At 40.0% G+C, this 14753-nt stretch overlaps 1 protein-coding gene across 4 annotated transcripts in view; it reads right to left on the minus strand.

Moving 5' to 3' along the window:
- slc45a4a (solute carrier family 45 member 4a) overlaps positions 1 to 11422 on the minus strand; it is a 61536-nt gene extending 50114 nt beyond the window's left edge. For 2 of the 4 annotated variants that reach the window (XM_028461295.1, XM_028461291.1), the window contains exons 1-2: positions 11274 to 11422; positions 9721 to 9802 (exon numbers count right to left, since the gene is read on the minus strand). The gene's annotated coding sequence lies outside the window, so the exon portion shown is untranslated. Of the gene's footprint in view, positions 1 to 9720; positions 9803 to 11159 lie in introns of all 4 variants that reach the window. The other 2 variants (XM_028461293.1, XM_028461294.1) reach the window with 2 other exon arrangements.
- Positions 11423 to 14753: the final 3331 nt, after the last annotated feature.

Here is a 14753-nt window from a genome sequence, read left to right on the forward strand (position 1 = left end):
CCCCCCCCCCCCCCCCCCCCCCCCCCCCCCCCCCCATATCACCCTCAAGGGAGCTGCTAGACAAACAGAGGGTAAGTTAAGAGAAAAAAAAGGCACAGGAAAAGAGAAAACATGCATGCAAAGAAGTGATAGGATGACATAGAATCTCTCCCGTGTTGCTGCAGCCACTGGTTTCACAATCTAGAGTTGGGCCTCTCTTTTCTGCACTTGACTATGAATAAAAACACAACTACTGCCTTTGTTCAACCTTGTAAAAAAAAATACCCGAGCTCACCACATTAACCACTCAAGTTTATAGCACAAGCGCACCTGGTTCAGCAACAACTTTGTGTTTGTTTTTGTCTCGCAATCACTTTATTTGTTTGGTATCATTGCATCTGATGACATGCTAAGACCTGCACAGACCTATTTAGGAATGCGTGAAACCTCAAGATAGCCATTTTGACTCCACCCACACAGGCACTGTAATCTTCTACTGCACACACAAACACAAACGCACACAGGGGAATGTTACATGTAGTGTACCCTCACCATACAACTGAAACACACGCCAAACTTCTTTACCCAAGATAGCGCTAATACTACCCAATCAAACTCAGAAGTACACATTGGGATAATGCTGATAAATAATGGAGACCTCAAACCCTCATTCCACAGCTGTTATGTAGTTCAAGCTAGGACACTGAGTTTGAAAATGCAAGGTTTTTCTTTTTGTTTCTCTTGTTGTTGTTGTTTGGAATGATGAAGCTGAACTGTGCCCAACCTAAAAATAAAACACACTCTTAAAATAAAAAATAACAACTCAGACTTAACTGAAAACTATGCCGCTGGGCTTGTGGTTCAACTCAATTATTGTTGTTGTTGTTGTTAGCGGAGTGATACTTCAACTTTATCTGCGGCCCCACCTTACATGAACACGAAAGGTTTAATGATCCACAACCATTCAAATCCCAAACCCACACTGCTTATTTAGCCATGGAGTTGCTACATTGCTTTGATGATACTAAATTGAGAAATATTTATAGTTTTTGTTCATTTAAAAAAACAAACTTACCATCATTTTCACAAAAACTAACACCAACACACACAAAGTGAAAGATAAAACCTGCATTTGTAACCAATGGGAGTGGCAAACAATAGGCTCGTAGCCAATGATGATTCATATAAAGTTTGTTACACAACTGTTCCAACAGGGAAAAAAACATGTTTTTAGCAGACCTTGATGGTATGCGTTATTTAAACTTCTATTAAAGCTAGCTTACTTACAAAGCACCAGACACTTCTGCCTCACCCTGTGGGTAGTGGGTCCACTGGGGTTCATCACACAACAGGGTCTTCATACCATCTTTTGTCTGATCCTTCACCTAGGACCTATTTGCCTTGGGTGACCCTACAACATAGCTCCTAGGATCATTAGGACTCTCCAACTCTTCCGCCACATGAAGGTGACGATACAAAAGAGGAAGTCAACTGTTTTTTTCTGCAAGTTTTGGGCATATCCATTTTTGTTTTTGTTTTTTTAAAGGAAAAAAACCAGGAGCATTCTGGGGAAAAAAAATGTCTCAGCCAGTAACTATCAAGTGCTATAGATTATAGAAAATTTGACAACAATCTGACAACTGTTTTTAAAGCTTTGCTCCTTTATTAAGATCTAATAGTTTTACAGTTTAAAAGCTACTTTGGTTTAAAATAAGACTTAACAGTTTTACAGCAATGATTTTTAAACCTAATTGATTTCCAGCTCATATTGAATAATATTGACAACTTCTGCTGTCTGATTGTAAAACAAAACAGTCTAAAGGCTCAAATATACTCAACGGACTCAGCGCGGACTGTCCGCTCTCCTCAGAGCTTACATACTGCGCACCACTGCCTAGTAGTTTCCATTAAAATCCTACATGTCCCATGATTCTTAGTAGGGATGTTCCGATACAACTTTTTTACTTTGATATCAATACCGGATCGAGACACCCCTAATTCTTAGCACTTCTCTGTCGTCCTTGTACTCCTGGGAAGTGTTTTAAAGGAGTCACTACTGTCGTAGTTCGTCTGCCAGTCTCTCCGCTAAACTTGTGTTCATCTCTCCTGCTCTGTTTCACCAGGCGGTGAAATGCAGGTTGGTGTTAGATTTAATATGGGTCGATACAATGCCGATCACTGTTTTGTGCGACACCAACTACGCAGAGAAGTAAACGCGGCCGTAAAAAATGAGCTTTGCATTTAATTGGCCTGGCGGAATCTGCGCGGACTCTGTTTTGCGGGTGTCCGCCCCGGGTATGTTTGGCATCTCTTCTTGCAAAATCTGTAAATATGTACAGTACATATACAGTTGTGTGCGAAAGTCAGGGCACCCCTTTAAAAACAGCATATTTTATATATTTAAAAAGTTATATTCATATTTACTGTCTCTCTGGCATATGGGAAAAAAGACAATATTGTCAGGAAACATTAATGCATAGTTACATTTTATTTTATAAATTGAACAAAATTACAAAAATGAAAAACATAATTTTGGCATGTGCAAAAGTCGGGGCACCCTGAGAGTTTCAAAGTGTCAGATTCTTTTTACAAGCTCAGACCTCTACCAGCTCATTGGTCCTGAAGCATGTGTCAACAATTGTCATTAGGGAGTGCCAGCTGGTGCCAATTTGAGGGTTTCTTAAATACGGCGACTCCACAAACCTTGTACAAACACTCAGCAACCATGGGTTCCTCTAAGAAGCTGTGTAAGACAGAAAAAATGAAAGTAATTGATGCCCACAATGCCGGGGAGGGCTGCAAGAAGATAGCAGTGCACCGTCAACACTATGTATGATGATGGTGCGCTGCTGACCTCGACTCGAGACGTTGTGGATCGGTGGGGGGAATACTTCGAAGACCTCCTCAATCCCACCGACACGCCTTCCAATCAGGAAGCAGGGCCCAGGGACCCGAGAGTAAGCTCTCCTATCTCTGGGGCTGAGGTTGCCGAGGTGGTTAAAAAGCTCCTCGGTGGCAGGGCTCCGGGGGTGGATGAGATCCGCCCGGAGTTCCTCAAGGCCCTGGATGTTGTGGGGCTGTCATGGCTGACACGACTCTGCAACATCGCGTGGACATCAGGGGCAGTGCCTCTGGATTGGCAGACCGGGGTGGTGGTCCCCCTTTTTAAAAAGGGGGACCGGAGGGTGTGTTCCAATTATAGAGGGATCACACTCCTCAGCCTCCCCGGTAAAGTCTATTCAGGGGTACTGGAGAGGAGGGTCCGCCTGATAGTTGAACCTCGGATTCAGGAGGAGCAATGTGGTTTTTGTCCTGGCCGTGGAACTGTGGACCAGCTCTACACCCTCAGCAAGGTCCTTGAGGGGTCATGGGAATTTGCCCAACCAGTCCACATGTGTTTTGTGGACCTGGAAAAGGCATTTGACCGTGTCCCTCGGGGATTCCTGTGGGGGGTCCTCCGGGAGTATGGGGTATCGAACCTCCTGATAGGAGCTGTTCATTCCCTGTATGACCGAAGTCAGAGTCTGGTCCGCATTGCCGGCAGTAAGTCGAAATCGTTTCCGGTGAGGGTTGGACTCCCCCCGGGCTGCCCTTTGTCACCGATTCTGTTCATAACTTTTATGGACAGAATTTCTAGGCGCAGTCAGGGCGTTGAGGGGGTCCGGTTCGGGGGCCTCAGTATTGCATCACTGCTTTTTGCAGATGATGTGGTCCTGTTGGCTCCAACATACCGTGACCTTCAACTCTCACTGGATCGGTTCACAGCCGAGTGTGAAGCGGCCAGAATGAGAATCAGCACCTCCAAATCCGAGTCCATGGTTCTCGACCGGAAAAAGGTGGAGTGCCTTCTCCGGGTTGGAGATGAGGTTCTGCCCCAGGTGGAGGAGTTCAAGTACCTCGGGGTCTTGTTCACGAGTGAGGGAAGGATGGAGCGAGAGATCGACAGGCGGATTGGTGCGGCGTCTGCAGTGATGCGGAGTCTGCACCAGTCCGTCATTGTAAAAAGGGAGCTGAGCCAAAAAGCGAAGCTCTCGATTTACAGGTCGGTCTACGTTCCAACCCTCACCTATGGTCATGAACTTTGGGTCATGACCGAAAGAACAAGATCACGGGTACAAGCGGCCGAAATGAGCTTCCTCCGTAGGGTGGCTGGGCTCTCCCTTAGAGATAGGGTGAGAAGCTCAGTCATTTGGGAGGGGCTCAAAGTAGAGTCGCTGCTCCTCCGCATCGAGAAGAGCCAGATGAGGTGGCTCTGGCACCTAATTAGGATGCACGTCCCTCCGGAAGGAGGCCCTGGGGAAGACCCAGGACACGCTGGAGAGACTATGTCTCTCGGCTGGCCTGGGAACGTCTCGGGGTCCCCCCGGAAGAGCTGGAGGAAGTGGCCGGGGAGAGGGAAGTCTGGGCCTCCCTACTGAGGATGCTGCCCCCGCGACCCGGAAACGGCTAAGCGGGAGAAGATGGATGGATGGATGGATGAAAATATCAAATAGAAACCTACATCCAAAACGGATAAATCTCTCATGACAAACACAAAGCATGAAGAAGCAAAGAAGAGAGTGTAGACAAGGCCGAGCAGGAAATGAGGAGCTGACAGGAGAACATGCTAACAAAGTGGAAAGTCTCTATTCTTAGACGACATGTTCTATTATTGACAATCTCTCCAGCTCCACAGAGGATCTGTCCGTGTGTCCTCTAACTCAAAGCCAGGGCTAAAACTGAACTGTACAGCCATCTGATATTGACTTTGACAACAGTCCTGCCAACACTTTAAAAAAACCAACCAGCCGTGCGTGCGTTGCTGATAAGCTCCACCCCCACAAAAACACAACAGCATGCAGATCACATTCAGGACACTCAGCAAACATCGGTTTGCATTTATTCCCTTCAGCAACAAAAACCACAAATGAAAACATCTCGGGAGGCAAAAAGTGTGAGATTGAAGATAAAAATGTGCTATTGAAAGCGCAACTTCTTTTAAGTTTGTGTGTGTTCACACCAATAGTAAATGGCTTATCTGCATCCAACATCTAGATTAAAAAAAAATACACACAATATAGAAACATCATCCCCGAAACATCAATGGGTGTATTAAAATACACTTACAAAGAGGCCTATTTGACTCCAACAAGTGGCTAATCAAAGAGGAATTGTTTAGGATGTGACTTGTTCCTTTTTGCTAGAAAGCTGAGAAATTTTTTATACTCACCATTTCTTTATTGCTAAAACAATTTTTTTTTTTTTTAGAGGCAAAGCACGTTCAGATCTAATGTATTAAAGTAGCATGTTATGGTCATGCAAGATTAAGGATCGACTGATGTGTATGATTTTCGGTGTATTAACTATTAACCGCTGTCCAGGGTGTACCTACCTTTCGATTGCAACAAATAAAGGTCGACTGATATGGTTTTTTTTTTTTTTAGGGGCCGATACTGATACCGATTATTAGTAATCAAGGAAACCGATAATCAATATCGTTATGCAAGATCATTGAAAGCTGCAACCCAAAATTATTTTTAAATGAGAATAAATCATAGTGTATGCCTCAGAGTAATGAACGAAAATGAATAAAAGGTCAAAATTGCCACTTGAAAATTTGTTTTCATCTCCACCGTAAACACACGTTTGTTGACCTTATCACACAGTGCATTGTGGGATGTGGAGTCCTGTAGATGGATGCATAGAAGTGTTTTTGCTTCATTGTTACTGTGATTTCTGGTGTTTCTTTGCCAGACAAAGAGGGCAGTGATTGATGGCACCATTTTTGTTCAAGTTTGTTCCTGGTATTCCCTGTGATATCAGAGTGAAGCAAAAACACTTCTATGCACTTGTCTCCGTGACTTCACATCCCGCAGTGGAATGTCAACAAAGAGAGTGTTTACAATCGAGATGAAAACAAACTTAGTTATAGCAGCAATTTTGATCTTTTACATCTTTTTATGGGCAAATGATCTTTGATTAATTGATCAACAAGGCCCACACCATGTTTTTATCTGATTGAAATGTATTGTGGGTAGCAGTTTTAAGAATCTATGTTTGTCTGTATGCAACACAACCACAATGGTGAACTATGTCTATGGAGCGGTTCGGGCCTCCAGTCACTGTGGTTAAAAGTTATCCAATCCACCTCCGTAGCACAGAAACACCGAGATTCAACCTGGAGCATACCCCACTAACTGGAAAAGCAGTTTTGTGATCCGGACACAACATGTAAACAAAGTTAAAAAATAAATGCCCAACGACGCTTTGCAGCAGGAAACTTTTCTAGTTTCTGTTGAGGTTTCCCTCAGGGCTCTCAGTGGTGTGAAAAACCAACAAACACCGAGATCTCTAATCCCATCTAGTGTACTGATGTGCTCAGCAGCAATTTTAAAAACAAACACAGACAAGTTTTGTAGGGAAATACAACTGCACCAGACTTAGTGTGGCATGAATAGGAGTTAAAATACATTTGAAGGCAAAAGACAAAAGATTCTCATTGGCTGTGTTTGAAATGGCACACTCCATACTTTACACTACAAACTCAATGAGTATATACTGTCTACTATATATTATAAGTATTGTTGCGATTATGAGCATTCCCACTGAAGTATACTTCCAAGTTTCCCAAGATGCATTCCCCACAACCAAGTAGAATATCAACATGTGCTCATTTGATCCATAAAACTCGCGGAAACACATTTCATGCCATCATTTCGGAGACCCACCATTATGCTACTGGCAAAACTTCCGGTTAACTTCAAAACAAGAGCCCTATTTACAAAAGCCTTAAAAAACTAATGAAAGACAAGAAGAGATGCTTTTGTTTTGAAAAGAGGATGTATGATTTCTAGCTTGAAGCCGGTCCCAGGTCAATTTTACATTCTGCTCGCAATGCATCATGGGGCGGTTGAGTATGACGAGTGTGCCCACTGTGCATACTTCAAAAATGTCCTGATCTTGTATACATCTGAGCATTTCACACATACTCAACCTTTCCATACTATCTAATTTGTATGTACTACATACTAATTATGACATCAAACTTAGTATGAGTAGTATGTTAGTAAACAATTCTCAACACAGCCATAGTTTGCTGGGAAAAGAGTACATCCTGGTACTTTGATTTTGTATGACTCAAGCAAGGCAATGCAACAAAAACAGTTAGAACCCATATTCAAGCATAATGCCCTACAAAGTAGAGGGCAACTTTGTTCAGACAACCATGTCTGCATGCTGTCTTTATGTGTGGTCAGCTGATAAAAGGCTTCCTGTATGAAAGTATGGGGGTGTTTGCTGAGTTTACACAACATGCCACACGTCAATGTGTATGAGAAGTGAGCGTTCATGTGACCGTCTGCGCCTGACCACGTTTGTGTGCGAGAGTATGTGCGTGTATGTATCTGCGTGTGTGCACATTCGTATAACCTGATGCTGACAAAGCAGCTGTTGATAGTCAGCAAATATGGCACCCAGAGGAAGTTCATTTATTTCATTTCAACTTCAAAACAAGAGCCCTATTTACAAAAGCATTAAAAAACTAATGAAAGACAAGAAGAGATGCTTTTGTTTTGAAAAGAGGATGTTTGATTTCTAGCTTGAAGCCAGTCCCAGGTCAATTTTACATTCTGCTCACAATGCATCATGGGGCGGTTGAATATGACGAGTGTGCCCACTGTGCATACTTCAAAAATGTCCTGATCTTGTATACAGCTGGGCATTTCGCACATACTCAACCTTTCCATACTATCTAATTTGTAAGTACTACATACTAATTATGACATCAAACTTAGTATGAGTAGTATGTTAGTAAGCAATTCTCAACACAGCCATAGTTTGCTGGGAAAAGAGTACATCCTGGTACTTTGATTTTGTACGAGTCAAGCAAGGCAATGCAACAAAAACAGTTAGAACCCATATTCAAGCATCATGCCCTACAAAGTAGAGGGCAACTTTGTTCAGACAACCATGTCTGCATGCTGTCTTTATGTGTGGTCAGCTGATAAAAGGCTTCCTGTATGAAAGTATGGGGGTGTTTGCTGAGTTTACACAACATGCCACACGTCAATGTGTATGAGAAGTGAGCGTTCATGTGGCCGTCTGCGCGTGACCACCTTTGTGTGCGAGAGTATGTGCGTGTGTGTGTGTATGTATCTGCGTGTGTGCACATTCGTATAACCTGATGCTGACAAAGCAGCTGTTGATAGTCAGCAAATATGGCACCCAGAGGAAGTTCATTTATTTCACTTCAGTCAGAGTTTAAGAGTGAACCCTGATAAACTCTTCAACCATTCATTTGGGTTCATGGGTTTTTTTGTTATTTTTTTTTTTTACAAATCAAGTCGAACTGCTCAGTGTGAGCTAAGGTCACATCATATTAATATGAATTCAGTATTGTATTGTACTGTACACCAGAACCAGTACTTCTGCATGCCAGCAAATTAGCTCTTTAACTACTCGAGGCTTCGTTTGGCCCCGTGTGAACTGAACACAAAACTAAAATCTAGAGAAGCAAAACACTTGAATTGAATTAATCTATCTTGGAGCATTTCCAATCAAATTCACAGCTCTAACAGAGCAATGACTGACAGACAGAGCAGGTAAAGTTACAAAAAAACAACACGGTAAAACATTAAAAACGGCTCTTAAAGGGCCCATGTTACTCTAAATCGACCATTCTGTGCTTTAAACATCATAAAAGTGCTATTAGGGCTTCCATCAATCGTTAGTGAGAGGGTGATTTGCTCCTTTCTTACTGCAGGGTGAGCCATAACACCTCGCTCCAATTTGATGACGCATTTCCACTTTAATGACGAATTTAACGCGGCACTGAGCAGGAGAAGCCGCACCTCCAGGAAGCTCTCTGCCATGACTGACATGTAAACAGACACGCCCATGAAGGTGAGCATTTCAGCGTCCTTCGCGCAGTGCTATGTATGTATTTTCTACAGTCTATGTATGTACCGGCGAACGCCCCGCCCCCACGCTCTGTCTCGCGTTTATAAAGCAGCATGAGCTCAGCTACGGAGTGGGTGGGAGGAGGGAGGTCCGTCCTCTGGCCCTATGTCCTGTCTATAGACACGCCTACTCATGAATGTGCATAACTAGGCCACAAATCAGCCTGTTTGTGTAGAGTTGCTCAGAAAGTGACTTTTCAGAGGCTAAAACTCTCGAAAACAGGTGAAATTGGGAAAATAAACCTCAAATACTATGTTTTTGGGGTTCTTAGAACAGTTCAGTTCAGTTTATTAGTTTCACAATAAAACTATTGTGAAACTAATAATATTTTTCACCCAACAAATGGAAATAGGCGAAAAATAGCATGACATGGGACCTTTAAACAGACGTGAAGCAGTGAGGAGACGGCAGGCGTGTGAGGATGTTGTTCCAGATTCACAGGAATGAGGAGGTTTTAACAGGTTTAACATGATCGCATACTGTGATATCTGATGGTTGGCCCTACTTCATTTTATTGCTGGAAATCAAACCCACAGTGCACAACTTGAGTTATAGTGTATCAAAAACAAGCAACTCTTGTATCAGACGGGGTTTTCCAGTCAGTCTGTAGCAATTCCAAAAGTACATTGTTAATACAAACCGAGTTAAATCAAAATGTGAAAAATCATCAGCTTTTTTTTTCCCCCGCCCATTTGACCAAAATGCGGGACTCTCTCTATGTGAAAGCAGCCTCACAAGACAACAGCACAATCACAGTCTGAGTGTGTGTGTGTGTGTGTGTGTGTGTGTGAGAGAGAGACTCACTAAAAGGCCCTGAAAGCTTCATAAATGTCGTCAAGACGTCGTTGATTGGTCGAGGGTGCAATGTAAAGCCCTGCTGCCGTACCTGAGAAACACAAACAGTTATGATCCAACTGTAGCTGGGTGTTTGCTGTATTTGTGACACAACACTCATAAATGCATTATTTGATGCAAAAAAAACGCTGCTCTTGTGTGTCAAAATCTAGAGCCAAATACATGGCAAATACAAGCTCTCGATGCAATGGGCACATTTACAACACATATTTACAGTGTTATGGACAATATATACATATAACAAAAAAAAAACATTTTTAAAACTGTAAATATCTTTTAAAGTAAGAATCCAGTCAGAAGTTAATTATATTCTATTATTTGAGTTTCCTGAAACAATAACATTGAACAACACAGTCACTACTAGACTTAAAAACATTTTCAACAAGTGACCAAAGTGAAAAAAAACCTGCTACATTATTTAAAGCCGTTCAAAGCCTGGAGATGATGATGATGATGATGCGCCTGTGACTAAATCACTTTCGAGATTACAAGACAAAAATAAAAGGTATGAAAGGGCTTTTTTTTTTGGTGGTAAACAGGTCAACTTGTATTAAATATGAATTACATTAGTTACGGCATGCTTAGAATCTGTATAGTCAATGAAATCTAAGCTAAAGTCCTGTCGTCTAAAGCCACAATGTTTACTTTATTCTACAGACTTCGCCACTCAAATGATCAAACACACAAAATTGTAAATACCACCTGGATATTTTTTTCCTTTAATATTTAATCCTTATTTTTATTCCACCTTGTTATCATTTCTACTTGGAGCCACTGCAACAAAAGTAATTTTCCCCTGTGCACATTTAATTAGGTCTGATTCTGAGATGCTGTTTCCGACCTTTATTATAACTTAATACACTGGAATTTATTTTAAGTGCAAACTTATTGAAAATGTTTCTGGTTGCAGAGATATACTCCTTGGGTGTGTGTGTGTTCCTAAAGTAGCAAATAACTGCACATTTTTATAAATACATTGTATAAAATAAAAGGAGTGATAAAATGTTCTTGTGTACAAAAGCAGAAGCAAGGAGCCTGTTGGAGAAATGATGACAGTGATTTGCAGCAGCAACATCTAACATTGCAGCTGCTTTGTTTTGCTTGTTTGCGTTAGTTCCTGCATTACTACACACAGAGTAGAGATAGAGGAGGCCATAAGGACCGTCTAACACAACAACAATAACCCTGATTCTGCTGGGTTTTTTTAAACCTTCCTTACCTGCTCTGCATGTAAACACCAACACTGAGTCCTAATTATACACACTTTATAATTAGCGCAGCCCAATTATGCAACAACCTGACCTTCCCGTAGGAGTCCAGTGCTCCAGGCTCTGAATATTTTACATTTTTACACTACAGGACGACAGAAACTACTGTGCTCTGTTTACCATCATCTCTGCACCAGCAGCAGCAACAACCTGAGATGCTGTAGTGTTTGCCCCACTGGGAGGTGGAGGACACACCGCGGGTAAACACTGCAATAACCCGTCCCCGGAGCTCACCTCTCCGGCTCTTGTCAGCCGCTGGCCCCGGTGTTGTGTATTGTCCGCTGAGCGGTCGGACCTTCGCTCGGCTTTGCAGCAGCTTTTGTTGCATAGGTTGTCCGCCGCTCTACTACCGCAGCCAGGGCTTTAAATACGCCTTTAAAGGAAGCTGTCGGAAGATCAGACAGAGCGCTGACTTCCGCCGACGTCACAGCTCGTTTGCATAAAAGGGCGGGACAGAGGTAAAAGCTATTTTGAATGCACTTGTAAAATATTTATTTTTCATCGTAAAAATAAAAAAATATACACCATGTTAGGTTGGAAATTCAGACCAGTAAAAAAAAAAAAAAAAAAACTAGGAAAAGTAAAATGATAATTACTGTATATTAATAATACAATTATGAGATAGTATCTCATAATTATGACATAATGTCTCATAATTATAAGATACTAAGTCATATATCAGAATCAGAAAATATTTGCAAATTAAATAAGCATTCATTTAAAAAAAAAAAAATCAGAGCAAAAAAATAAATAAAATAAAGAAACAATACAAGTATATGTTTGGAGTTTTTTCAAATTGACTACAAGGATCAGATGCGTTCTGTATATGTATATATGCTCTGATATGCTCATTCACACTGAGGTATTTGTGGATATATGCCAAAGTGGACCCTTGTGTATGAAAAGATGGAAATCTAAGCAATTATGCAGTGCTTTAATATTTTAGCAAGTTGTGTCCTTTTCTCCTGCATTGACTTACAGACAGTATAAATAAAAAAATAAAGTTTTAAAAGCGTATATGTTTAATGCAAGACCTCAAAACTCTGACTCATAATATCTCATTATGAAAATACAACAATCAAAAAGCAATTTTTTTGGCTGCATATTGTCTAGAAAGAAGACGATCGATTAAACATCGTGGTCTGTGCTTTTTCTCTCTGTTTTCTCCCATATTTTAACATTCAACATTAATATTTAAGATATTTCTTGTAGAAAGAATAGACCTAAAAGTACCTGTACTAGACATGTATATAACAAATGGGTTTTAATGTATATACCAAAGAATAAAATGTGCACATTTATTACAAAAAAAACAACTGAAGAGCTTATTTGCATTTGAATAAACCACCTTTACACTTCACAGCAGTGCATCATGTCCTTTACTGTACCTGTAAAATGTTTTATTGGTGTATTGTTCCCCCATATGTAGTTTTACACTTTTGTAATAGTCTGACATGGATAGTTTTGTTGTTAGTTTTTGATAATTGTGTGTTCTATACACAGTAAATGTGGATTATTTACCACGAATGATAAACATTCATTATGCCAACGGCTCCTATACTTGCTCACTTGGTAAAAGCTGCTTTTATTCATTTAAATGGACAAAGTATGATTGCATTGTTTGGTTGATTGCGTATTAACAAAAAGGTTTAAATGCAGTCCCGTGTTGTGATGAACTAGGTGTTTCCTCCTGGCTGTGCACTTTGTAAGCATTAAATGCATGGAAAGTATTTTTTTTTAACAATATTTGAGCATGCACTATTTGTTTGAAAAATTGAAGGGACAAAACGAGATGACCTTATAGTCAAATGACTCTTAGACAATAAAGTTGCAAAGTGTTTTGCTGTATTTACTGTTCGGAGACACACCAAACATATTTATAGAACAATACCTTGTGTCATTTATGTGTGACTCACACCATAATGAGGCACACCAAACCCTTTATAACCACAACAGTCTTTTGTTTTGTTTTTTTTTCTCACATACACCCCACAGATTCAGAAATAGACCAAAGACATGTCTCCGCTGTGCTTACGCACTAAAAGTTTTAAAGAAAATGACAATTGCTCTTAACTTAAGCTGAGGGGAAACCAGAGGTAACTGAGCTGGGTTCACACAGTGTTACAGTAGAACAAACAGCAACAGTGTCACTTCCTGTCAGTGAAAGCTTGCTGTATGGTTGCATGGAGGAAAAGCATAATAGCTGCAGGAGACAGAAAATCATTTATCTTTAACAGCAGCTGAGCATGAGTGAACCTGCCCGCTGACAGATTAACAGCTGATTGTGGCATTAATGAGACAAAACACACACACACACACACACACAATCTAAAATACCTCAGACATCTCCACAGGTCATGGTATTCAATCAAATTCACATGTTTTTTTTAATTTTTTTTAATCTATTCAAGCCTTACTTTTTGTTTTAATAAACCTAGTCTATACCAATGGTTCTCAATCTCAACCTTTTCAGCCTGCGACCACAGTCATGTGGAAACAGGAAAATAGATTATTATTATTATTTGCACCATAGCATATAGTCATCTTAAATATGTAAATCCTTGTTTCAATCAGAAATAAAAGGAGTTAAAGTGACCAAAAACGGTGGAAAAAGTGGTGAAATTTAATTTTGAAAAGCACAGAAATTGGTTAAAATTTGCAAATTAGAATGGCCATAAAACTGACAGAGAAAGGGTTAAAAAGGGTTAAAAGTGTCAATATTAGCTTAAAAGTGGCAGAAAAAAGTCAGAACAATGGAAAATAATGGGCATGACAAATTGTGATTGTGGTTAAATGGGTAAAATTAAGTTTGAAATATGGTGAAAAGAGGTTAAAACTGACAATAATGGGGTCAACATATGTGACATTAGGTGGGAAAAGTGGTGGAAAGGTTTTATAAATGCCAAAATATATTGAAAGCAGAAAAAATGCGCAGAAAAGGTATTAGAATTTGATGAAGAAGTGGCAGAAATGGGAGTAATGTAGCAAAAATGCATTAAAAGGAGCCAAAATATGGACAGAAAAGGTGATGAAAATAAGTTAAAATATGGAAAGTTTGGTGTAGTCGCAGAAAAAGTTATTTTATTTTACATTACATTTAAAAAAAATATTTGCTGAAATTGTTCAAAAAATGTGTCTCGCAACCCCAGAGTTGAGAACCCCTGGTCTGTACAATTGGAGACAAAACTATTGATTTTGCATTTAAAAAACAAAATACTAACATATACTGTATTTCCTTTTACTCTTTGACAAAATTTCTAGTGTTTTTTGGAAAAAGCTAAAAAAGAAAAAGCATTTTCAAACTTCTACTTTTAATATATTTCAGACAATCCTTACAAACATCTTTTTTTTCTTTCTTTTTTTAAAGATCCAGTAAAGTTATGACTTACAATATAAGAGGAAAATATGAAAGGAAATTTTGATTTTTAAATTGAATTACGAATTGGTTGGAACAATTTTTCACCATATCTTTAGTGTTAAAGCAGCGCCATCTTTTGAAAAACTCGACCTACTGCACAAATAAGAAACCAGTTTCAATGTAAAGTGGTTTGACTGTAATATATGTTATTAGCTATTTGTCTAAAGACTAAAGACAGAGATCAGGTGAAATAAAGACAAATAGAAACTTCATTAAAATTGTATTGTCTGGTTACAAAAAAAAAAGCTTTGAAGACTCAATACTTACAGGTTTAACAACAGTAACAACACGTATGA

The sequence above is a fragment of the Gouania willdenowi genome, chromosome 11 (assembly GCF_900634775.1).
Source record: "Gouania willdenowi chromosome 11, fGouWil2.1, whole genome shotgun sequence".
Taxonomy (NCBI): Eukaryota; Metazoa; Chordata; class Actinopteri; order Blenniiformes; family Gobiesocidae; genus Gouania; species Gouania willdenowi.